Below are 24,572 nucleotides of genomic sequence, written 5' to 3' on the forward strand. Positions count from 1 at the left end.
CTTACTTTATCTTTTTAATAGCCCTGCGTGTGGAAATTATTACTACCCTACTTCGTGGGCCAGGAAACTAAGGCTCCAAGGCATTGTCACTAAGCTAGTAAGTGGGATTGCACACCAGGCCTGAATGCCAAGCTGATGCCAGAGGAAGAGGTAGGGAGAAGCAGAAAAGAGTGGTGTGGAAGAGATGGTTTCCTACGAGGGGCAGTGGCCGCTCACCCAGAGGGTCCAGCAGGAGAAGAAGGAGAAGCTCAGCCCCTGGTTTTCTCAGTTAGAAAATTGATAGTGATTCCACCGTGCTCAGTCCACAGGGTGCGGAGGTCAGCTCACACTGGAGTCAGACCAGCTGAGGAAATGCAGACAGCGCTGTTGACCACAGCTCTTGGAGACATCTTGATGGTAGAGGAATGACAAGAGCATCTGGCCTAGGGGGTTGGCATCATTTTGTTTGTTTAGAGATGACAGCTTGAAGTATTCTGATTCACTCATCTCTTTTCCTTTGAGGTCTTATATTTTAGATCGCCTTGTCTCTGGGCTTCTATTACTTAAAAAAAAAATCAAAAGTAACTGCTGGGTTCCCTTTCACATAACCTGCTTGTTTAACTTGTCAACTTGGAGTCCTTTTCTACGCATTGTTTTCAGATGTTTCCAGGCTGTTGTCTTAGTGACCCACTTTGATTGCTAATTATGTGTGCGATCGATCCTGAGAGCCCCTTCTTGTTTCTTCTCTCAGGTCTTTCCATTCTGGAAGTGGTTTTCGTCTGTCATGTGAATCTTTTGTTCAGTTCAGCTTCCCCCGGAACTTGAATTCATGGACTGTCTCTCTCTTCTAGATGATAATGTGTTCTTGCATTCTCTTGACAATAGGAGAGCATAGTGCCTAAGTGCCTGTGCTCTGGAACTAGGCTTGCCTGGGTTCAGATTCTGGCTCTACCAGCTACTAGCTGAGTGACCTTGAGCAAGTTACTTTTTGTAACTTCTTTGTGCCTCATTTTCCTTATCTGTAAACTGGAGGCAATAATAATACCTCCTAGCAAGGACTGTGATGAGAGTTGAATGAACCAGTGCACGTAACGGGCTTAGAAGGCACAGTGTCCAGTGCGAGTCGTGTTTTCCACCATTGTTAGCTGTTCCTGTTGTTGTTATTGTTCTGGGGGAAAATAGTGGGAGAGGTAATAACCTTTTCCTGATTGTATTTGGGCCACGCAAATAAGTGATAAATTTACAGTCTGTTGGAGCCTCACTTGGTAAACTGGAAATAGGCAAATCCTGGGGACCATGTAGCAGTCCTTCCTGTCATTAAGGAATTCAGCAGTGAACACTGAACCTTTGTCCACAGGTGGCATCTGGAGTTGCAGATGTCTACTGTGTGACCTCACCTTCCCCATGGCAGTGTTCAGTTGACTTCCATTAAACACAGACCATAAAATTTTTACCTCTACCTTTCTGAATAGTTCTTCCCAAAAAATGTTATTTAATTTTGCTCATCCCATCAGCAAATAACAGATGCTGGGCAAACCAGCACACAAATTAAGTAACTTTCCTGAAGTCCGTGGTGGGGCTGGGACTTAATGAATAAGCCCATGGTATCTGACTCCAGTGGTATTAAAAGAGGAAAAGAGGTTCATTGATATCTATATATCTATATCTGCATTTATATATAGAGTTGCTATTTTAGTTTAGGCTGCTGTAACAAAATAGGGGTGGCTTATAAACAAAAGACATTTTTTTCTCACTGTCCTGGTGGCTGGGTGCTAGCATGGTCGGGCTCTGGTGAGGGCCCTCTTCTGGGTTGCAGATGGCCTTTTCCTTCTTGTAGCCTCGCATGGTGGAGAGGGGTGAGAGAGCTCTTTAGGGTCCCTTTGATAAGGCACTAATCCCATTCATGAGGGTTCCACTGTGATGACCTAATTATCTCCCAAAGCCCCCGTGTCCTCATACCATCACATTGGGGGTTAGCATTCCAACATGAATTTGGAGGGAGGGTGACACAAACGTTCAGTCCATGATAGGTGCCAATCTCTAAAGCCATGTTTATGAACATGCCATATTTTCTTTGACAGTGAAGATGTGCTCTTTTTACAAGTAGAAGAAAAATAAATCTCATTGAACAAACAAAAAAGTAATAACAAAATGCTTGCATGACAAACATAGTAAGGGGAAATACTATCAACTAACCTCTTGGAGTTTTTAAGGAAAGCGAGCAGGCTTGTGAATGAGGGAGCCAGTAATCCTTTAAGAAACCTTTGCCAGAAATTTGCATAGTCTCAAATCAACTCCTTCAACTTATTTATTATCTATAAAGGAAAGAAAAGATAGTAACTTCACAGTGCAGAAAGCACCTTAGCCAAGAGATGAAGGTCAGCATCACCAGTAATAAGACAAGCAACATCAATGAAACCCCATGATATGATGCACTAAGAAGAACACAACATCATTTCTGTGGCGTTTTTGCCAGAAATGCATAACCTCAGTGTAATCACGAGAAAACATCAGGCAAACCCACATCAAGGGACATTCAACAAAATAACTGATTAATACTTTTGAAAAGTGTCAAGGGCATGAATAACAAGGAAGACTGATAAGCTGTTACAGACCACAGGAGACTAAGAAATAACGACGAAATACAATGGGGATCCTGGATAGGATCCTGGGACAGAAAAAGGACATTAGTAGAAAAAAACTGGTGCAATATGAATAAGATCTTTGGTTTAGTTAATAGTACTGTGCCAATATTAATGCCCTGGTTCTGTTCAGTTACTATGGTTATGTAAGATTTGGGGAAGCTGGGTCAGGGACATAAGGAAACTCTCTGTACTATTTTTGTAACTTTTCTGTAAGTCTAAAATTAGCTCAAAATTTAAAATTTTCTGTTTTTTCTCTATCTCATTTTTCTTTTAAGTAAAAAGCCATCATGGGATAGAGAAACTATTTGATTCTGGGTAGAAACTGTCTTAAGAAGAGGAAAGAAAGCTTAGAATTATGGTCCCTTCTCCAAGTGGGTAACTGTTAATGATGACCTCTCACAGTGTTGCCTCGAGACTCATTCCAGATATGTTGAATTTCCGAGACCTTTTTAAAGGGTACAGTAGTAAAAAGCTATGCTGATGGGAAATTTTTCTGAAAATTTTATGAGGCCAAGTGGATAGAAAATTAGACAGTGCAAAATACTGCACTTAGGGAAAAAAAAAATCCAAACCAGTCTTAAACAGAGCTATGGGTGGGTATCACTTAGTACCCTGGGGTTCTCTGAAGATACTGCTCAGCATTTGCTGCTGAGCCCAAAATGGCCTGAAAATTGGTGTACATCCATGCAGAGACGACCAGATCCAAGTGATCCTCTGGAGGCATGTGGAGATGAAAGTCCCTCTTTCGTCATTAGAGGCCAAATTAAAGCCCTATAAACAGAAAAATCTTAAAAGCGAGGGGTTCATGACTTGTTCAAATGAAGAATGCTGCAAAGGGACACCACATTGGGAGTGTGCATGGAGCCTGGGAAGGATGTGGAGGGTTGCACTCCGTCAGAGTACATCTCACGCTGTCCACAGGAGACGAGATGCCACACTGGCCTGGGGCAAACATTCTGCTTGCTGCAAAGTTGGGCTTGCTGCATGCCTAGGTTGAAAACCTTCTTAGAAGTTCTAAATTTGTTCCTCAGGCAACCACCTGATTAGGGATTCTGTTTCCCAGGTGCCCTCATGTTAGGAAAGGACAATTCTGGGTAAATTTCAGAAGCAGTGGGGCTCCTGGAAAGCTATACCCCCTCTAAAATGGGAGGGTGGGGTAAGATCTAATGTGTCTCCATTGAGTTTGGTTGGTATTTAACCAATTCTACCCCCACTCAATTAAGAATTTAATAATCTCAGTGAACTAAAACAAATCATATTTCTGAACTTATAAAGCTGGGGACTAGATCATTTACTTATTGAGTTAACAAAGATTTTGTGAGCACCCTTTGCAGGCCAGGCACTGTATTAGGCCCTGAGAACACAGAGGAGCAAGACAGCTGAGCTCCTCACAGAGCCCGCAGGCCAGGAGACTGTGCCTCCGAGCCGGAGCCGGCCAGCGCATCAGCCCATTCAAAGGTGCCTCCGCTAACAGGACCTGGTCCACACGAAGATAAAAGTTTCCCTGTAGATAATCCTGTAACTTTTAAACCTCACCGTATATGTTTTATGTTATTTTAATTTCCTTCCAATAGTGCTAGAAAGAAAAGGTGTTTTCATGGGTGGTTCATATATTTAAATTACATAATTTGGAAGCAGCATTTGCTGCCTTTAATCGTAAAACCTTCCCCGTCCCCTGGCCGCTCCCCTCAGGCTTTGATGCTGAAGACACTTGGGTAAGGCTTAGCGGGTTTGCTCAGTGCCTACGGCCATCAGAAATGTGTTTACCAAGGCAGAGTGAGCTCTGAGAGGCGCAGCGTAGCCAGCTGGCAGCATCCAAAGGGAGCCAGCCCTTCTCTGCTGCTGCCTGGACTTTTCTCCCTTCCTGAATTTAATATCTTGGGTCAGATTCCAAACTGAACCTCAAAGCAATGACCAGTTAGAGTGGTGCTAACTAACTTGATTCCACAATGCTGTTAGTAAGCTTTTCCCTGGCCCTCCTTCCAGAGGCTCTGGGCCTTCTTATCCAGTAGAGATGTCGTGAATTGGTAAAATAGTTATTGTAATGAATTTTTAGTTACTTTACATAAAGAGTGCAGTGGATAAATGATTAGCAGTATTTGTTATTTATCAGATAGAAAAATCAAGAATTTTTTTTTTTGGTCAACAATTAATTTTGAAGACTCACCTCTTCTAATCCATGGAGTATATGAATGGATGATCATTTTTTCAAAGTACTTTTGCAGAACAAAGTCCACATTCATCAGCAGAGCTTTCTGCCATCTGATCCCAATCTCTTTCCAGCCTCAAATCTTTTAACCCGCCCCTACCTATCTTTTATTAAGTTCTCTGTACCATGTATTTTCACATTACCAACCTTTTTCTTCCCTGTCTCTGCCTTCAGGTTCCAGGTCATCCAGTGCCGCTACCTTGAGGCCTTCCTTGGTCTTCCTCGGTCGTTATCATCAGTCTGTTTTTCCGGTATCCCAAGCCCATAGTAGCAGGTTCCCTATGGCACACAGCGCGCACCACTTTGTGATGCTTCTGTTGACATGGCCTTCTCCTCTCCTGGGTAGTCAGCTCCTTGAGGTGTCAGGGACTTATGCATTCCATTCATCTCCATATTCTCTAAATATCCAGCATAGTGAGTTTGCTCACATTGGTTGAGTGCTTATACAGTTCCAGCCACTGTCTAAGCATTTTGTATATATTATCATGTTGAATTGTCCTAATGACCCCATGAAAGAGAACGCTTATCCCTTTTTCACAGAATAGGAAACTGGGGCACAGAAAGGTTAAGGATTTTGCCCAAAGCTACAAAGTGGTAGAGTTGGAATTTGAACCCAAGCAGTCAGTTAGGGGTCAGGGCTTCTAGCCACTACTTGCTACTAGAATAATACACTATAATGCCTGGGCTCTTTATGTAATACTGACATATGTAATACTGACTAGCTTTTGTCGAGCACCAGCTACAGGGCAGGTACTGAGCTTAAGCGTTATATGTTTATCATCTTAATCCTCACAGAAACCCCATGAGGCACATGCAGTTAGAGGAAACGTATTCAGAGGGCTTGGGGTTAAGCAACTTGTACTAGGCGATTCTGCGGTGTGTGCCTAGGAAATGTTTGCAGGTAAATGAACAAATGGATGCATGAAGATAAGGGAGAGGATTCGGGAAGAGAACTAATGGGTATTGAGTGCCTTCCATTCTTTTCCATAGCATATGTTTTCCCAACATTTTATTATGAAAAATTTCAAACATACTGCAAAATTGAAAAGATTTTACAGTGGGCAGCCATCCACCCACCACCAGGTTTGACCATTAACATTTTACTCTGTGCTTCCTGTTCCTCTCTCCAGCCGTCTGTCCATCCTATTTTTTATGCATTCCCTCTCAGTGCTTCAGCATGCCTATCACTAAGTAGAGGTTGTTATTTGTTTATAGTTTTTTTTTTCTTTTGAGGTAAGATTGGTACATTTCATTGTAGTTAAATTTTAACTGTACATTTGCTGAGTTTTGACAAATGCATACACCTGTGTAACCCAAACTCCTACGAGGGTATCATTATCCAGAAAGTTGCCTCATATCCCTTCCCAGTCAGTGCCCACCCCTACTTCCCAGCAGAGCGTTTACTATTTTTATGTTGTATTTTTATGTGCTTTTTTTTTGTTCCATAAGAATTTAAGGTGACTCATTTAGGTCCATAAAAGCATAAAGCATAAATCATAAACGAGAAGTAGTTGGAAAAAAGGAAACTAAGGTAGGAATGATCCAAGAGAGCACCTATGATATGCTAGGCACTTTTATAAGTAATATATTACTTAATCCTCATAAGAGGTATGCATACTTATTTCCATTTTATAGATGAAGAGGCTGCAAAGTTATGTGGCTAATAAGTAATAGGGATACTCTTTGACTCCAGAGTCCATGCTTTTTCCACTCTAGCCCCAAAAAAGCAAGACAACAGGCAAATCAAAAGTTTATTTAAAAAGTTAACATGGGGCTTCCCTGGTGGCTCAGTGGTTGAGAGTCCGCCTGCCAATGCAGGGGACACGGGTTCGTGCCCCGGTCCGGGAACATCCCACATACCGTGGAGCAGCTGGGCCCGTAAGCCATGGCTGCTGAGCCTGCGCGTCCGGAGCCTGTGCTCCGCAACGGGAGAGGCCACAACAGTGAGAGGCCCGCGTACCGCAAAAAAAAAAAAAAAAAAAAAAGGTTAACATGGTCACCAATACGTGCTCAAGTAATTTGTAAAATTGTGTTACCTCATCATGTGCGTAGTTTAGATATGGGAGATGGCAAAGGCGGAGGCACTGAAATAGTCCTGCAGAGTTTGCAAAGTGCTGTAAAATCAAGGTTGGCTTTGAGTTATCCTGTATGGCCATAGAGATGGGATTCCATGTCCTCAGTAAGAGAAAAAGGCAACTTTTCCAGAATTGGTTATAACAGTGGGAAGTCTTGAAATGGTCCCATTGCTTGTTAAATCAACAAGGAAGCATCTTATACATGAAGGAGCCTTGGTCAGAGATTTCGACTTTGACTTTAAGAGGGTTTGTTTATTCATTACATTAAGAAAGGGTAAAGGTAATCTTTGGTAAAAGAATTACAAATCTCTGATAGGGAATCTTAGAAATCATTATATCTGCTACCTTCTGCATTCTATGTTGAATCTACTTCATGATAATAGATTGGATATACAAATAAAGGGTAAGGAAGAATTGAAGATTACTTTGAGTTTTCTTACTTGAAATGTCAGAAAAAGGATTGGGTCTGTTATAGTAGGAAGCTTATCACTGGGCTCCTGGATAAAATTAGAGAGAGACTTTGAAAAAGAAAGGAAGACAGGGGTGTTAAATTGATACCGACTTGGCAATATCAAATAGAAGAATTTCCTCTTCTGTACTGTGGCCTCCAGCGTGGTGGGATGATCCTCGTGTTAGGCTCTGTTGGGCTGTGAGGACCAAGACATGCTCGTGTGGCCTTGGGTGATGGAGTGAAGAATCATGGGACCCAACTCGGTGGTCAGGCCTGTGGAGACCTACAGCAGTGACTCTGGAGACCACTGGCCATGAGACAGGTTTCTAGCAGTCCTGCTCTGCTGTCCCTATCTGTCAGTTCCCTCCCCCTTCCTACCCTCATCTCCGGGATCCCATGTACAAAGCTTGCAGAGAGAGCACTTTCTGAGTGTTTCAGGCCTTCTGCCTTGTACCTTTGGTCCTCTGGGGAGCAGGAAAGGGAGAGGCAGCCAACTCACCAGTAGAAAGAGCCACGTTAATGGTGGCTGCCAATGATAAATATTAGTTCTTCCTCCCCAGGCAGCAGCAGTTATCTTTTTTTTTTTTGATAACTGTATCTTTTTTTTTAACATCTTTATTGGAGTATAATTGCTTTACAATGGTGTGTTAGTTTCTGCTTTAAAACAAAGTGAATCAGCTATACATACACATATGTCCCCATATCTCCTCCCTCTTGCATCTCGCTCCCACCCTCCCTATCCCACCCCTCTAGGGGGTCACAAAGCACCGAGCTGATCTCCCTGTGCTATGCGGCTGCTTCCCACTAGCTATCTGTTTTACATTTGGTAGTGTATATATGTCCATACCACTCTCTCACTTTCTCCCAGCTTCCCCTTCCCCTTCCCTGTGTCCTCAAGTCCATTCTCTACGTCTGCGTCTTTATTCCTGTCCTGCCCCTAGGTTCTTCAGAACGCAGCAGTTATCTTTAATAGACTGCTTTAATTGAAGAGAAGTTTTAAAACATAATGTTGTTTTCTGATTATAAAAGCCATTCATTCTATGGTAGAAATCTGAAAAATATAAGAAAGCATAATGAAGAGAATTGAGATTCTTGCAGGTGGTACCCTAACATGCATTCTTTTGAGGCATTTATTTATAAATTGTTTACATACAGTGTGAAGTCATGCTATATATACATTTTGCGTCTTGTTTTGAAAATATTTACTTATTTAATTATCACGTCTTATAAAATGTAATATTCTAAACATTTTCCTATATCATGAAAATTATTCATAAGCACAATTTAAAAGAGCTATTGATATTCCATCTACTATATGGACAGCACTCTGTTTTCAGCCTACTTATCTCATTGAATTTGAAGTGAGTTTCGTGTGAACAGCATATAGTTATCCATTCTGACAGTTTCTACTTTTTAATTGGTGTATTTAGACCATTTACATTTAAGGTAATTATTTATATATTAAGATTTTAATCTGCCATTTTATTATTTGTTTTGCTTCCGGTTTCTCTTTTCTTGCCTTTCTCTGGGTGACTTGAACATTTTAAAGGATTTTATCTTACTTGTAATGTTTTTGAGTGTATCTCTTTGTATCATTTTCTTAGTGGTTGCTCTGAGTATTACAAGATACATATTTGACTTATAACAGTCTACTGGTATCAGCGTTTCACCACTTTGAGTGAAATGTGGAAACCTTACTTCCATCTAGGTCCCTTTAATCCCCACTTCTAAATATAATTATCTTGAGCATCAGGTGGTATTATAATTTTTGTTTCAGTCATTAAATATGATATAAAACTCATGAGGAGAAGGATAGCCTATTGTATATACTCATTTTCTTTTTCTGTTCCTTATTCCTAACTGATATGCCAAGATTTCTTCTTTTATCATTTCCTTTCTCTTTGAAGAACTTCCTTTAGCCATTCTTTAAGGGTAGGTCTTCTAGCTACACATTCTTTTAGTTTTCCTTAGTCTGAGAATGTCTTTTCCCCTCCAGTCTTGAGGTATAGTTTCCCCAGATATAGAATTCATGGTTGACAGTTCTTTTCTTTCAGTGTTGACAATATTGTGCTACTTCCTTCTGGCCTCTGTGATTTCAAATGAGAAATCTGTTGTCATTTGAATTGGTGTTCCCTTATAGACAATGGGTTGTTTTTCTCAGTTTTCAAGGGTTTTTCTTCGTCTTTAATTATCAGAAATTTAATCATCATGTGTCTTGTCATGGATTTCTTTGAGCTTATCTATTTGAGGTTTGCCCAGCTTCTTGAAGCTGTAGGTTTGGGAAATTCTCAGCCATTATCTTTTTGAATACTCTTTCAGCCCCTTTCTTTTTATTCTCCTTCTGGGACTCTGATGATATGAACATTGGATCTTTTGTTACTGTCTCACAAGTTCTTGAAGCTCTGTTCATTTGTTTTCAGTCTGTCTTCTCTCTTTTGTTCACATTGGGTAAGCTCTGCTGATCTGTCTTCAAGTTCATTGATTTTTATCCTCTGTCATCTCTATTATTAAGCCTATCTAGCAAGTTTTTATTTCTATTATTATGTCTTTCAGTTCTATAATTTGTATTTGGTCCTTTTTATAACTTCTGTTTCTTTGATGAGTTTTTCTAGTTTTTCATTTATTTCTAGAGAATTTGTAATTGCTTGTTGCAGCATTTTTGTGAGGGCTGCTTTAAAATTCTTTGTAAGCTGATTCCAACATCAGATTCATCGTGGTATTGGTGTCGGTTGATCGTCTTTTCTCATTCAGGTTGTGAGTTTCCTGGTTCTTGGTAGGAAGGGAATTTTCCATTCTGTTCTGGACATTTTGTCTATTATGTTAGGAAACTCTGGGTCCTCTTTATACCTTTTGTTTTACCAGGAAGTCACTCTCTTTAGGTTTAGCACACAGGTTGGGATCTACTGTTGTGGGCTGTGATTCCAATGATGATTTACTTTTCAGAGGCTTTGCTGTTACTGTTTTGGTCTGCTTGGTTTATCTGGTGCAGCTGGGGCTCCCACTGGGCCCTGCTGGTGCTATCTGATGGAAGGGAGAAGTTTCCCCAGGCCATGCTGCCTGGTGCCTTCAGGTGGAAGAAAGAAGTCTCCATCCTGCTGGAATAAAGAGTACTTCCTGGGGGCCCTGCAGGGAGGGAGAGTGTTTTCCCAGATTGTTTTAATATCAGTGGGATCCTGAACTATCCTCCTTGTTGGTGCTGCCAGCTGGCCTGGTGTTGTCCGCAGAACTCCCGTTCTGTCATAGGGAAGGATAAGCCTTCCTGAGCTGCCTTATGTTGCTACACTGGGACTTGGGAAACATTTGGCTTGGGCCACCTTCTTCAGTTGGATAGGGGAGTCATAGGATGCCCTGCTGCTGTGTTGTTCCTTTAGCCCTGGGATCCCTAACTTGTTCACCTTCCTTGTCCCCCCTTTCAGACTTCTTCTTTGGTTGCCTCTTGTATTATTTCCAGAGTTTATAGTTGTACTTAGCAAGGAGGCTGGGGGAGAAATGGTTTACAGCATCTTGTCCACGACTGTGACAGTGTTCTATTTAACCATTCATCTTTTGGATGATTAGGTTGTTTTAAATGGTGACTACTATAGACATCGTGATGATGGGGTGTGGGGGGTGGTTCCATCGGCCTTGAAATTTGAAAGGCTTCCTTACTCCACAGACCCACAAGCCTGGGCCTGGTTGGCCTCCCAGTGCAGGCTGTTACTCATCTGTCTTCCGTTTGCTTGGCTGTGATGTCAGCTCTTCGTGTCTGCTTTAAAGGCAGGCATTTCTTGTTGTTCTTATGCTCGTTGAATAATGCAGTAGTTTGTCACACTTCTAGCATGATTAAAACAGATAAACTATGGCCTTTTTAGAGCCCTTTTCTCAGCCTCTCTTTTGGTTAATTTTCTCTTTTGGCAAAGACTTTGTATTAAATTCAGCCCTGCAGATTGTATTTAATTGTGATTTAACTGGGAGATATTTAATTTTTTATGTGAATATTTCTATTTCAGGGCTGCAAAACAGTGGCCAAGTTTTTTCATAAATTAGTGTGAAAAAGTTTTTGACATTTTTCCATTTGCAAATGAGGAATTCGAGGTCATCTCAGTTCTTCCACAGTAAATGTGTCTTAAGAAAAATCAGAGTGGGAAATCCTTTTTATTGGAAGCCATGGGTCCCTTTGTATAGTTTACAATAATAGTTTTGCACAAATAATTTCAGGTTAAAATTGCATACTATTTATTCCCACCCATTTCCTTTATTGGCTGTGACACACAGGAATTACGCCCATTGCTTGACTAACCTTTCTGACCTTTTGTTACTTGGCTATAAATTGACTTGGGTCTTTTGCAAAAACACTGTCAGGGGGGAAAAATCTTTTTGTTAGAACCCAGCCAATTCCTGCTTCAGTGCAGAACAGTTTGTTCTGAAGAAATGAGCCAGTTCAGTGAACAGAAAAACATAGCCATGAACTGGCATCGCCGAAAACTGCAAACGCGATTGCCCATGATCATTGCACAGAGCAAGGGAACTTTATAAAAGAATGAAGCTATGGGGAGAAAAATACAGTTTGGAGTTCCACTGGCTTTAGGTAAATGTAATTGACTTGTTAGAGTTATAACCACATAAAAAGGGTTTCTTTTTCTGAGCTCTGGCAGTCACCACCATTTTACCATTTTCAATGGGAATTCTGTTAAATTCTCCCTCTGCCTACTCTCATAGCGGCAGGCTGCTCTGGTAGGTCGCAGCCCCTGCATTTCAGTGGCTCTTCCCACCAGCTTGGAAGCTTTTTCGGCTCAACACTGTAAATATTTCCTGAGTGACTGCTCTGGGTAAGACCAAGTCCTGGGTTCACCCCCCAAAGAAGATATTTATAGTGGTCTAGTGAATTACAAGAAAACATGAAAAATAATTACAACATGGCAGGTGCAGTAACAGACAAAGGTACGAGATACAGTCAGTACTTGACAGACTGTCACAGAAGTGGGGCCATTTAAAAACTGTCTAGGACTTTGCCAAATAGATGAGAGGAGGAGGGTATTCTGGGCAAAAAGGGGAGTGTGTGTAAAGTTGAAGAGTGATGAGACAACATAGGGTTCCGGTACTGTAAGTAGAATTGCTTGGCTATGAAGTACAAGGAGGCAAAGGAGTGGTGGCCAGTGAAACTGGAGATGGGCAGGGACCAGATAACATGTCTCAGATGGCACATGAAGCAGTTTGGAGTTTATACTGTAGGCCGTGGAGGCTGTGTAAGAGCTTTGAAGCAGGGCGATGGGCAGAGTTGGAGTGGGAAGACTTGGGTTTGCAAGGGACCATGAGCTCAGAAAGGGTGGGTTGGGCCAGACTAAGAAAGGACCATGACACCAGGCTCAAGTGGGTGGACTTTATGCTGCAGGGAATCACTGAAGACAGTGATCTGTGTGTCTAAAGGCTAATAGGGGGAAGGGGGCAAGTGTGTATGCAGGCGGTGTAGGTCACTGAAGTCACCGCAGCTGTTTGCAGGCGAGAGGAGAACGTCAGTACTCAGAAACCGTGCAGAGGGGCCACCTTGGTGATGGGACAGTGCAGGGAGTGAGGAGGCAGGAAGCCTGAGACTTCTGCCTGACTGTCAACATGCCTGTCCAGGATGCTTTCCCATAGACTGTCTTGTTTATTTTTTGAAGTGAACCTTACCCTATATACACTCATACCGTTCCCATTTTATAAAAGAAAACTGAGGTTTGGGAGGTTAAATACATCACCCAAGACCCAAGTGACCTGCACTAGGAAGTTGCTGAGTCAGGGCTGGGCCTCAGGTTTATCTGACTCCCACTATAGTGACAGGCCACCTTGGAATAGAACCTGCTAGAACTGAGCTGCCCACTGTCAGCAGGTCTCACAGTGTCTACATACTCACTATAGGAGCTATGCTTATAAATAATAGCTCTGCTAATACTTAGATGTTAGTATTAATGTTAATAAAATTAACATTTTAAAAGCCTATTTTTCTTCTTAACCTGTCATCTTATGAAAACATCAGGTTCATGATTTTATTTCTTAAAAATGCATCATTTTGGAAGAACTGATCTGGAGGAAGTCCCAACCAAATTGGTAAAAAGTTAAAGGACTGTTTATACTTAAAGGAAATGTCATGTTTTAATGTTCAAGTGAGTATGTGTTATAACAGTTTGTATTAGAATAATGAACTATGGCTTTCAGTAATTAGAGAACCTTTTAGGACTAACATGAAGTTAATGTGGTGATTTTTAGTAAATATATGTTTTTAAAGGTCTCAGAAAACATTTTTCAGGTAAATCTACTACAGCTAAAGAAGGGGTTAACTAAGTAGAACTTATCTTCAATTAAGTCCCAGGATAAATGAATGATTCTATGAAATATTCATTCTATAGTCATGCGGTCTTGGATTCCAGGGTAAGGGCTTACGAGGAAGGTGAGAAAGAATCAGAAACAAACCTGGTCCACTCTGTATCAAACACGTATTCTTGGGGCCTTGCCTGGCGGTCCAGTGGTTAGGACCCCATGCTTCCACTGCCAAGGGCCCGGGTTCAGTCCCTGGTTGGGAAGCTAAGATCCCACAAGCCGTGCGGCCAGAAAAAAAGGTGTTGGGGGGGACATATTCTTGGTTAATGGATCAGCCCCTGTTCAGTTACCAAAGGGTAACTGTCCCATCGGGGATTGGAGCCTCGAAAAGGGAAACACTGTCCCATCTGGGATTGGTGCCTTGAGGTTCCAGCATCAAAGGCTGTAATTATGGGATGTTGCAAGCTGTCTCTTTGCCATCTCATTTTCACCCTTCCTTTGCTTCTTGAAGTGGAACCAGAAATACTGTTTTTGAGAGAGAAAAATGTTGGGAATGTGGGAAAAGTGTCTAAACCTTACACCAAGTCTGTCTTATTATTTTGTGGCATCACTAGTCAAAGAAAATTTGCTGGATTCTTAAGAAAACATGAGTATCTCCTGTGAGTGAGCTGTGGAACTGTAGCAAGCTCCTCTGCCAAAACAGAGATTATATATAGCACAGGGGAGGCAAGAGCCCCGCTCTCCTCCCGGGCCTGAGCAGAGCAGGAGAAGCACTTATGTAACGGGTGTGCTCATTGCATCTGCCCTCAGCTCACACAGCTGGGCCTCACGGCTCTTTGTTTGCCTCCGCATTAACTCTTGCGTGCTTCCTTCGCGGATGCAGGCCCATGCCCGGCACATAAGGAGATGCTGGACATGCAGAACCCAAAACACAGCCCCTGACAGCCTCAGTCCAGTGGAGCAGGCAGGCAGGCAAGCAAGGGGAGCAAGAGGCTGTGGGCCCTGGAGCCGAGGGGAGGAGGCACAGCAGAGGGGGGAGGGGGACTCGCCAACCATGCCTGGGGCCCCTGGTCATTTGGGGAGGCCCCTCCGGCCGGGAACAAAGAGAAATTCCTCGCCTCCCTACACCTTACTTTCCTCTGCTCTAAAAAGATTGTAATGCCCACACCGCACATAGGTATTGAATGATGCTGTGAAACCCGAACGTGTAACTCATGCAGTGGGCCTTGCCCAGAACTGGCACTCAGTGGACATTTTGTAAATATTAATTTCTCTGCCTCTTTCCTTTCCTCAAACCCCCAGACCCAGTTCTACTTTGTTGTTACCTCGCTGAGAAACATGGTCCCCTTTGTGAACTCTGTCAGTATATCTCTCTTGAAGCTCGAAATTCTTTCATCTTCACCCCCTTTCTCCTTTTTGCTTCCTGTCTCCCAGGACAAGTATCCCAATTCCTTTCCGCTTTTCCTGGGCGACTGTGGTCCAAGGGTGAGAGGCGCGGGAGTCGGGGATGGCTTCTGGGGGGAAGGACGGTGTTGCCGTCACAGGCAAATCGCAGCTCCCTCATCCTCCTAGTCGAGGTCCCCTTAAAGCTCCCAAATAGGTTTGGGAGTTCCAGGCTCCTGTAGCATTCCCCGTGTCATCCTCTCTTGCTTCCGTTCACTGAAAGGAGAAAAGAGAGTATGTGAGTAAGGGTGCCCTTTGCAAGTTGCCTAGTCTAGAACCCTTTCTCTCCTGCAAATGTTCTCCTCCCAGCCAGGGTCCTGCTGGGCACCCTTCAAAGGGATCTCATCCTGGGATCATGTTTGGCCCCATTTGTCCTAATGTCGTCAGAGTCCGTACCTGAAGGGCTTAACGAGAGGACACTCAGGGCACGCATCTGTTCCCTTCCCTGCCAGGTTCGTGGCCTCCCCTTCTTTCTCTGCTCCTCCCCAGACCCCCTGCCAGCCAGCCCCCAGTTGCTGACACATCACTGTCTAAGGCAGTGGTTCTCAACAGGGGATGTTTGGCAATGTCGGGAGACTTTTTTGATTGTCACAACAAGGGACAAGATGGGAGGTGCCACAGGCGCCTAGTGGATAAAGGTCAGGGATGTTGCTAAATATCCTACAGTGCAGCCCCCAGAACAAAGAATTATCTGATCTAAAATGTTAGTACCAAGGTTGAGAAGCCCTGCTGTAAGGGGTTTCCCACACGAGTCCCTTTCTTTGTGCTCTCCTCTCCATGTCTGCGCTTTTAGGGGCTTTTGTTAACCCCCAGAGCTCCTCCTGCCCAGTGGGTGGCCTCACCTCTCTGAGGTCTTTCCATCCCCACTTCAGTCAGAGCTGATTCTCACCCCAGAGTTTCCACACGGCTTGTGTCCATTCACTGCAACACTTACCGCCCTTGGCCTTCTAATAGCCCCCTTCAACATGATTTATTCTTTCTCCTTTGAAAGCAAAGTGAGAGCTTGGCTATAATGAGGATGACCATCCAAACCCCAGTTTATATAATAATAATATCCCAGGGCCGCAAACCTTGTATAACATGGAATGAACACTGGACTTGGCATCAGGAGATTCAGTCTGGTCCCCAACTGTAACACTCCAGCTCTGTGACCATAGACATAACTATTTCCCTGAGCCCTGGCGTCCACACAAGTAAGGTAGAGATAATGTCCATTTCGTAGGATTGTTTGCAGCTATGAGGAAGGAGATGTTTGCTCAGAACCCGGTACACAGTCATCAGTCCAATGTAGGTTGAAACTGGAAATGATTCCAGGGTCCCAGATGTGACCCTGAAAACAGAATTGTTTCCCATTGCCTTGATAGCAGCAGTCCTAGTTCCAGATCACATCTCAGTGTTGCTCCTTACATGAGAATGAGTAGGAGCCGTAGTACCAGCACATCCTATTCACTGAAGAAGTACTAGAGTATTGATACTTTCCCCTAATCCCATGGAAGCAGAAATCCCATATGCTTCTGACTCCCTGCTGTTTTAGAAGGAGATATTTCTCCCTCACTTGGAACATCGGAGCCCTGGAACCATAGCCTGGAGGTTGGGAGGTCTGCCCTGCCCTGAGGTAACCAGAAGTCGGCTGGCTGCCTGGTAAAGGGGCTGCTGAGGCATGAGAGGGACACTGCCTCCATTCACTCCCACCACTTTCTGGTACATGGAGACCAGCACCGAGGAAGTAGTATCACATTTTGTTCAGACATTATGTTACATTTACTTTTTGCCACAGTGCCAAGAGGTTAGAGCTAGGGCTAGGGTTATACAAATCATCAGCAGTGGAAATAACATCTAGTATTTGCCTAAAGAGTTTCAAACTTAATTCCTCAATATGTGGTCGTATCTCTAGAACAGAGAGGAAATCTTTGCACATCAAGGAAGAACTGATTCCATCCTTGGAGATAGCTATGAAACATCCTAAGGCCTGCATAAATGTTGCTGGCCTTCCATTTTTATAAATGATTAAGAGTGAAGAAATATTACAGGAGGTGGCCATGGGTGCGAGGCCAGGGGACAGATGGTGTATTGGCACTTGGGCATCGGCTCACATGAGTGACAGCAGCATGTGATGGCTCATCCTCATCCTCACACCATGTGCCTTCTTTGGCTTCCCCAGAATCCGGAGGCACTCAGCCCTGCGTCCCAGCACTGAGCTCTTCACTCTAACGTACTGTCTTGTACTGTTCACTCTTACGGGATGTTTGTGCTGTGGGTTAAGAGTGTAGTTTTGCAATGAGGAGGACCTAGGAGTGAATCCCAGCTGTTGCCTGCTGCTTGTGTGAGCTGAGTCAAGTTGCTTAGCCATTTAACTTTGGTTTCCTAATTTGGAAAATCCATTGATGATACTTAGCTCATAGGATCACTGTGAGGATAAAATTAAATGTGGAAATAAATGTAAAGCAGTTAGCACAGTGCCTGACAAATAGTAATGTTACTCAGCTGGTGGTTGTACTCCTTGAGGGCAGAGATGTGACCTTTAATCCTCCCATTTCCACCCTGTTAGCACAGAGCTGAGCACCTAGTAGCCCTCAAATATTTTATTTAAAGTAAGTGACAGGTACACACATGTACATACAAACACACTCTCAGAGGATAACCTGATAATGACAATAACTTGAAAAACTCTAGGGGTCAGGTTTTTAAAGTGTTGTAGCTAATTTTTAGAAATTTGATATATAAGAAGGCGTCTAAGACAAGTCAATCTCTATTTGCAGTAAGTTAGATCATTTGAAGAGAAGCATCTGGACCGTTTCATCTCAGCCCTCTGCTGAAATAACTTCAGTTGGTTTTGATTTACTGTCATGTCCTCTGCCTTCTGGAGGATCAGTGTAAGAATGGCCTGTTCGAGTGGGTTTCACTGCATCTTTCCAAACAGACTGCTCTCCTCACCTTTACCTATTTTCCCCTACGTAGAGTTCCGAGACATACGTTTCTTGAGTTTACCTTCCAAGGGAGTTTGTCTCTGTATAGGAATAAACGTTCATCTTTGTTAAATGATAAAGTATCACTCAAAATGCACTTTTAGGACTTCCCCCGCAGTCCAGTGGTTAAGACTCCGCGCTTCCAGCTCAAGGGACGCGGGTTCGATCTCTGGTTAGGGAACTAAGAGCCCACCTGCCATGCGCCAAAAAACAAAAAACAGAAACAAACAAACACAAAATGCACTTTCACGTTTGCCCTCGATACTGGGTATCTGAGTCAAATTCAGTACCAGATGATGTGTGAAGGACTTTATAATGGTCCCCATTCCTCCCCCATGTCTTCTACCTCCCCACTTCCTCCCATAGCAAACAATGTTTTTGTCTTCTGGTAGAGAGGGATTGGTCCCGCCTCAGCTCCGGGGTTGGCCCTTGAGTGTTTAAGCCCAATCAGGTAACCCTTCGCATGTCACCACAGTGATTAACCCAGTGGCAGTCAGTCAGTGTTCTTTTTTTCTTGTGGGATCTCAGTTCTCCGACCAGGGATTGAATCTGGGCCACGGCAGTGAAAGCCTGGAATCCTAACCACTAGGCTACCAGGGAACTCCCACCTTCTCTGTTCTACCACTGATTCTTGATCGGTAATTCTCAGGCTTTTTTTGTTTTTTTTTAAAGCAATCCACAGCAGTTTTTTTCCATAGAACCAAAATTTTGACACCCCTTCCAGTCATGCACACCTAGAGAATTTGCTGCAAGGAGAGCATTACAGTGATCATAATTGTAACTCTGTCATGGAAGAGAGGCTGCTGTTGGCCCCGCCTAGGTACAAGCAAGCTACTGAAAGTCTTCCTTTCTTTCCTACTGAAGTAAGTGTGGCTGGATACAGGGGAAAGAGACTTGTCATAAGCACAACCTTGAATTGCCTCCTAGTTTGTTCAAAACAAAACTTACCAACTCTGGCTCTTCCACGCCAGCCGTGACAGAGGCTTGCTGAGCGCCTAGTAGTTCTAGGATGCCAGAGGGAAGGCCAGGCCGAGGCTGGCAGCTGGCCGTGGAGCCCTTATTCTAAGATGGTGCCGCTGCTTTCTTGTGACACTGGAGCCAGAGGCAAAAGGGGCTTGGCTGCCAGTAACCCAAAGGGCTATATTCAGGCAGTGACCTATTTTTACACTGTAATCGGGTTGGGTTTCTCTTTTTCCCTTGTGAGGAGGTAATCTCACATTCTTCCGGGTGTGTGGGAAGCCACTTCCCTGTCACCTCTTTGGTTTAGTGGGTTTTCCATGTGACATAGGTCACTCTCTTTTTAAAATATTTATTTGGTTGTGCTGGGTCTTAGTTGCGGCTCCAGGGCTCCTTAGTTGTGGCATGTGAACTCTTAGTTGCGGCAAGCATGTGGGATCTAGTTCCCTGACCAGGGATTGAACCCGGGCCCCCTGCATTGGGAGCGTGGAGTCTTATCCACTGTGCCACCAGGGAAGTCCCGACATAGGTCACTCTTAACTGGGGACACAGATATGTGCTCCTTTTCCTCAGTTGGAAGGTCAGGGTTGATTTGTGAGGATAGAATGAAAGAATAGGAAAGCCTGAACCAGGTGAGGATGGATAGCTTACGAGGAAGAACAAAACAAGGTGAACTGCATAGGGGAAGGTGTTGGGGTAATAGGTCCAGGCTCTGCCCTTTTAAACCCTATCACGCGTATGAACTGATGACTTGGTGTACTCATCCAGTTTGTTTGAGCTCCACATGTGTGGAGTGATCGAGGCATAGTGATAAAAAGATGACTGCTCTTGTCTCAGCCCATGGCCTCATGGGGGAGGAAGCTTGTACGCACAGTCACAGTGTGTTGTCGCCAGTGCTGTAAGGGAGAGAGCCGCCAAGCAAGGATGGGACTCGCTGGGATGGAGGGGGGCCGAGGAGGGTGTCAGGGGAATTCCTGTTGGAGCTTTCCAGCCAGACACCTTGCCTCGCAGAACTCGCCACTCCAGCCCGTTCACACCTTCATCAGACCAGTACCTGGTCTGCATCATTTTTGTTTGTTTGTTGCCACTTAGGCATGCGCTTTGTATAGTGTACAGAGGTCAGGTTGTTCGGTGCATTTCTCCTGCCTCCTCAAGGAGACCCTGGGACAGGAGGCGTAGTGTGTTACATGGCTCCGTTCTCCCAGTGGTGACATGCCTGGGGACCATTAGATCTTTACACCTAGAGTGATACCTGCTCCTGCCTCTTCTGCCTGGGCAATGCCTCTCACCCTTTGAGACCTGCTCCCACAGGATGTCAGTTCTGCTCTCATGTCCTGAGGAACTCCCAGATAGTACTTCTCTGGTGTTTCCATTCCCTTTTTTCTTTGCTCTGTTAGCACTTAGAGCTTTGAGCTACAACGATTTACACCTGTATTTATCCATCTCCCCCACTGGACTGTGGCTCTTGGACACAGGGCCTGTGATTTATTCATCGAGGACACAGCAGCTGCTTTAGCAGTAGTGATCGAGGACACACACCAGCTGCTTTAGCAGTAGTGAGTCACATGAATGAAGTGTACGTGTCATGTAATGAGGTTCCACCCAGCACCAAGATGACTAAAGACACGGGGAGGACCTCAAAACATCCCTGACTGATTCTCAAACCTTTTGAGCTTGGAAAGCTCTGGAGCATATAGCCTAGGAAGATGTAAAAAGTGGCCTGTTGGCATTCAGGAGACAAAGAGGGATTGGAAAGGAAGGGCCGTGTACACCATGGCAGAGCAGAGGGACACGTTAGAGGAGCACCCCATTCGGGTGCTCCCTAACTCTGTATATAACGTACTCCTGAACGGCGTACAGCGTGAGATGTTCCTGTGCCAGTTGATGTATCAGAGTCTGCGTTCCACATTCTAATGTGATTGGGATGCAGCCATGTTCAGTGTTCACAGAAGTGAGGTTGCCTGTGTAAGAGCCTTCCTGGTACCAAAGGGGAAGTACAGAGGAGGTGCTTGATACAGATGGATGTAGGGATTAAATGAACATTAGGACCAGTCTGGTGTAAGTTTCTCTGGACTCTATCATGATTTGTACCCTGTATTTTGAGAAATACATATGTCAAGAATCTTCCTTGATTGGAGGACAGTTATGTACACCAGAGGGTGCTGTGTTTCAATGTTCGTATCTTTATTTCTTTTCTATTCCTATGGTTGTGCATTACGTGATTCGTTTGATGATTAGCCAGTTGAGGATTTGCCCTCAACAAAGGATTGTTGAAGGCCTGAACAAGCTCTACCCACTTGCTGCTTTCTTAGCATAATAAAGACTGTAGCACACACTCCCTGGGTCTGCTTTGCTGTAAGCTAGTTCTTAGCCATTAAGTTCTTTCTTTAAAACTAGACAGCTTTTCTTATGCTTCAGCTTAAGTCCATTTTCAGTATTCTTTCTTTGGTGGAAATGGAGACCATCTGGTCACCATCATCTGTGTAGTAACAATGATTGAAGATGGTTATTAAGTCACCCTTTGGCCTTTTCTCTTGTCTGGGCAAAACTGTCTCTGTTCCTGTGGCCATTCCCCATAAATCTCATTTTCCAACCCTTTAATCATCTTGGTGGCTTTCTTTGGAAACTACATCAAAGGCTCAGTTTCAGGGCCTCTATTCTGGTGGGGTCTGGGCTGTCAGCTAATGGATATGGAATGTGGTTTTAACCATTCAGTTTCCATAGCTAGTCCCCCCCATTTCCAAGCCAATTAGAATCCACTCACCATTAGGGACTGGTTTACCATCTCTCAATTGTGACACGCTTTATAAATGTTATTACGGTGTTGATTTGACTTAAAAAGCAAATGTTAGCTTGTGAATAGTTTTAACTGTTGGTTGATATATTTTTGCAGCCTGGTTTGTTGCATTTAAGATACTTTTCTGAGCTGTCTGATGTCTAAGTGGATATCTTGTCTCTTATTGGAGGATAATCTGAATTTTGTAGTGTTTTCTTCATTTAGTCATTCAACATCTGTGAATGCCTACTGAGTGTCAGGCTCTGTGCTAGGGATCGAGGACCCAAAGATGAACAAAACATGGTCCCTAACTTCAAGGAGCTCAAATCTAAAGGGAAAGTCAGGCACATAAAAATTTACAGTATGGGAATTCCCTGGCGGTCCAGTGGTTAGGACTCTGTGCTTTCACTGCCGAGGGCCCAGGTTCAATCCCTGATTGGGGAACTAAGATCCCACAAGCCATGCGGCACAGCCAAAAAAAAAAAAAAATTTTACAGTATAAAGTGCAAAGTGCTGTAAAAGGTGACTTAGGTGCAGTGGAAGTTTAGAAAGGCTTCACTGAACATGTCATATTTGAACGGGGTCTGAATATGAATTAGTCTTCAGGGAAAAGGAAGGTAAAGTCTAGTGAGGAGACTCTAGTACATGTGAAGGCGACGAGGCTGGCATGTCATGGGGCAGGGAACTCGGGGTGGCCAGCCATGACCTGAGTGGCTGGAGAGGCAGGGAGATGCCAGCCTCTGAAAAACTGCCTGTGCCAAGCCAACAAGTATCCAACAGAAATGTAATGTGAGCTGCCTAAGTCATTTTAAAATTCTAGGAGCAACGTTTTAAAAAATAAAGGAGACATGAGCCATCAAGCCTTGAAAAGACATGGAGGAACCTTAAATGCATATTATTAGGTGAAAGAAGCCCATCCGAAAAGGCTACATGGTATATGAGTCCAACTATATGACACTCTGGAAAAAGCAAAACTGTGGAGATAGTAAAAAGATCAGTGGTTGCCAGGGGTTGGGGGGAAGGAGGGATAAATAGGTAGAGCACAGAGGATTTTTAGGGCAGTAAAACTATTGTATAGGGTCCTGTAATGGTAGATACATGTTGTTATAAATTTGTTCAGACCCATAGAATGTACAACATCAAGAGTGAACTGTGATATAAGCTGTGGACTTCGGCTGATGATGATGTGTCCTTGTATGTTCATCAGTTGTAACAAAGGTACCGCCTGGTGGGGCTGTTGATGATGGGTGGGGCTGTGCATGTGTGGGAACTGGGGGTGTACGGGACGTCTCTATACCTGCCACAAGGTTTTTCTGTGAACCTAAAACTGCTCTTAAAAAACTATTAAAAATTAATGAACAAACAACTGGAGTTTATTTTAACAATGTATTTTATTTAACCCAACTATCAAAGTATTAAAATTTCAACATGTAATGAATATAAAGGTCATTAATGAGATATTTTACATCACTTAATTTGGTACCGAGTCTTTGAGATCTAGTCTGAATTTTACACTTCCGGTGCATCTCCGTTTGCACCAGCCACATTTCAAGTACTCAGTGGGCATATGTGGCTAGTGGCTGTTGCATTGGACAGGGCAGGTCTTGAAGACTGAAGCCTGAGCTTCTCTGATTCAAAAACCTCACTTCTCAACCACACTTCTCTCCTGCTCCCTAAGCACTGTAATGATAAACACAAAAGGAAGGGAGCTTGCAGACTGTCACTGAACCCCCCGTGTCAGCTGTTGCCTGGTGGCCTGAGTTCAGAGCATCTAGAGCAGCACTGTCTAATAGAAGTATAATGCGAGCCACATGTGTGATTTAAAATGTTTTAGGAACCACATTGAAAAAGTGAAAAGAAAAGATAAAATTAATTTTAAGACTGTATTTAACCCAATATATCATAAATATTGTTTCAACATGTACCTAGTATTAAAAATTATTAACGAAGACATACAGACCATTGGAAGAGAATAGAAAGCCCAGAAATAAACCCTCAGATGAAGTCAAATGATTTTGACAAAAGTGCCAAAACCATTAAATGGGAAAAGGACAGTCTTTTCAACAAATGATGCTGGAAAAACTGGATATTCACATGTAAAAGAGTGATGTTGGACCCTTACCTTTATATCATATACAAAAATTAATTAAAAATGGATCAAAGGCCTAATTTGAAGACCTAAAACTATGAGACTCTTAGAAGGAAACATAGGGGAAAAGCTTTATGACATTGGATTTAGCAGTGCTTTCTTGGACATAATACCAAAAGCATAGGCAACAAAAGAAAAAAATAGATAAATTGTACTACATCACAATTAAAAACTTCTGTGCTTCAAAGGACACATTCAACAGAGTGGGAGCCCAGCCTGTGGAATGGAAGAAAATATTTGCAAATCGTATATTTAATAAGGGTTAATATCCAGAATATATAAAGAACTCCTGCAACTCAATGACAACAAAAGCACAACCTGATTTTTAAAATGGGCAGAGGACTTGAATAGACACTTCTTCAAAGAAGTTATACAAATGACTAACAAACACCTGAAAAGGTGTTCAACATCACTAATCATTAGGGAAATGCAAATCAAACCCACAGTAAGATACCATCTCACACCTCTTAGGATGGCCACTATCAAAAAACCCAGAAAATAATAAATATTGGCATGGATGTAGAGTAATTAGAGCTCTCGTCACTGTGGTAGAAATATAAAGTGGGGCAGCTACTATGGAAAACAATATGAAAGTTACTCAGATAGTTGAACATATAATTACCATTCAATCTAGTAAGTCTACTTC

At 43.3% G+C, this 24,572-nt stretch overlaps 1 protein-coding gene and 1 long non-coding RNA gene across 13 annotated transcripts in view; one reads left to right on the forward strand and one right to left on the reverse strand.

Moving 5' to 3' along the window:
* The window catches only part of ZHX3 (zinc fingers and homeoboxes 3), a 147,581-nt gene that overhangs the window by 86,276 nt on the left and 36,733 nt on the right, over window positions 1-24,572 (forward strand). The gene's annotated exons all lie outside the window — the stretch shown is intronic.
* LOC132506341 (uncharacterized) lies at window positions 8,195-17,318 on the reverse strand. The gene is made up of 3 exons (XR_009535792.1): window positions 17,172-17,318; window positions 14,961-15,294; window positions 8,195-8,410 (listed from the first exon to the last, which is right to left on the reverse strand). It is a non-coding gene; the product is annotated as an uncharacterized LOC132506341 (long non-coding RNA).

The sequence above is a fragment of the Lagenorhynchus albirostris genome, chromosome 15, assembly GCF_949774975.1.
Source record: "Lagenorhynchus albirostris chromosome 15, mLagAlb1.1, whole genome shotgun sequence".
Lineage (NCBI taxonomy): Eukaryota > Metazoa > Chordata > Mammalia > Artiodactyla > Delphinidae > Lagenorhynchus > Lagenorhynchus albirostris.